Consider the following 2,094-nt stretch of genomic DNA (forward strand, 5'->3'; position numbering starts at 1 on the left):
ATAGGTTTTCTAGGCTCTAATCCCAGCTCTGCCATTTCCTGGTTGGGAGACGTTGGGTACTTTTTTCTTTTCTTTTCTTTCTTTTTTTTTTTTTTTTTTTTTAAGACAGACCTTTCTCTGTTGTGCAGGCTGGAGCGCAATGGCACAATCATAGCTCACTGCAACCTCAAACTCCTGGGCTCAAGCGATCCTCCCACCTCAGCCTCCCGAGTAGTTGGGATCACAGGCATGCACCACCACGCCCAGCTGATTTTTTTTTTTTTAAGAGACAGGGTCTCATTATGCTGCCCAGTTTGGTCTTGAATTCCTGGGCTCAAGAGTTCACCTGCCTCAGCCTCTCAAAGTGTTGGGGTTACAGGCGTGAGCCACTGCACTCAGCTTTAAATTTTTTTTTTAGAGAGACAGGGTCTTGCTATGTTGCCCAGGCTAGTCTCAAACTCCTGGCCTCAAGCGATCCTCCAGGCTCCACCTCCCAAAGTGCTGAGATTACAGGGGGTGATCCACCACGCCTGGCCTGTGCATGTTTTTTTTTTAACCTTTCTGTGCCTTAATTTCCGCATCTGTGAAATGGGGATAATAATAGATCCTACCTCATTGGGTTGTTGTGGGAGTTAAAGGAGCAAGTAAATGTTAGCTCAGGGCTCGGCCGTAAGTGCTCAGAAATATTAGCTATTTTTCTTAGGACGAAAACTAACATTTAATCAAATGCCGGCTTGCTATATTCACACCTGCTTGATGTGTTCTTGTTGAATTCTCACAACAACGCTGTGAGTTAGGCCCACATATCCCCATTCTACAGATGCGGAAACGGAGGCTCAGAGTGGAGATGGGACTTGTTCAAGGCCATTCAGCTGGTATACCGCAGAACTTCCAACAGTCGGCTGTGCAGGCAGTGACCTCAGCCAGCCCCGCGACCGAAATACAACGTCCCGGCTCATTTATTTCTCTACTAATTTTGATTTGCATCTTTGTGTTTGAGGTCTCTCTGGGCTTTTGCTTGTTGGAACCAGATTTCTTGTTTTCATTTGTAAACATCTGGAGGGCAAGAGCCATATCTGAGATACCTAAGAAGCTGTGTGAGAGTTTCTGAAACTTGCTTTATCCTGGGAAAGTTGCCTGAAGTGTTTGTTCAAAGAAGAGGTTCTCTGGCAGTTTGACTGGGGAGTCTGACTCAGGAACAACAAGGATGGGGCCCTGGAATCTGATTTTTTTTAACCCTGTGACTCTGGGAATTTATTTTTTGCATGACTCGAAATTCTTAGGCTAACGTGTTTGGAAACTTTTGCTGCATAGAACTAGCGTGTCCTTTGCTGTTGAAGAAGAGGATGGCAGCAAAGCAGACAGAGGCACTCCCAGGATCCAGCCTTTTCCTTCTACAGGTGTTTTTCTTGCCTCAAGTCTTTGTGCTACCCTTGAGGGTCACTGTGTGCCCAGACCAGAGCTGGGCAGGGGTGAGGGGAGTAATAGGAAGGTCAGCGTTGTCCCTGCACTCCCGGAGTTTACAATCTAATTGGATTGACAAGACACCTTCAGCAAGTCATGAAAAATGCATTCAGAAATGGTGGATTGGGGTCCGTTGGGCAAGCGTTTCTGGGGCATGCGCAATGTGTGGAGTTCCAGGCATGTAGGTCATAGAGATTATGAAACCCTGGATGCCCAGTAATAGACGGACCTTGGTTTTTGCCATCTGTGGCCCACAGCCAGGCCGGGATCCTGAGACAAACACCTCAGGCAGGGAACAGAACTGTCGAGAGCTTTTTTTGGCTTTTTATTTTGTGAGATGGAGTCTTGCTCTATTGCGAAGGCTGGAGGGCAGTGGTGCGATCTTGGCTCACTGAAACCTCCACCTCCCAGATTCAAGCAATTCTTCTGCCTCAGCCTCCCGAGTAATTGGGATTACAGGCCTGTGCCACCACACTTGGGTAATTTTTTTTTTTTTTTTTTTGAGACAGAGTCTCACTCTGTCACCCAGGCTGGAGTGCAGTGGTGCAATCTCAGCTCACCGCAACCTCTGCCTCCTGGGTTCAAGCGATTCCGCTGCCTCAGCTTCTCTAGTAGCTGGGACTACAGGCACGTGCCACCGTGCCCAGCTAA

This window comes from Pan troglodytes, chromosome 10 (assembly GCF_028858775.2).
Source record: "Pan troglodytes isolate AG18354 chromosome 10, NHGRI_mPanTro3-v2.0_pri, whole genome shotgun sequence".
NCBI classification, from domain to species: Eukaryota; Metazoa; Chordata; class Mammalia; order Primates; family Hominidae; genus Pan; species Pan troglodytes.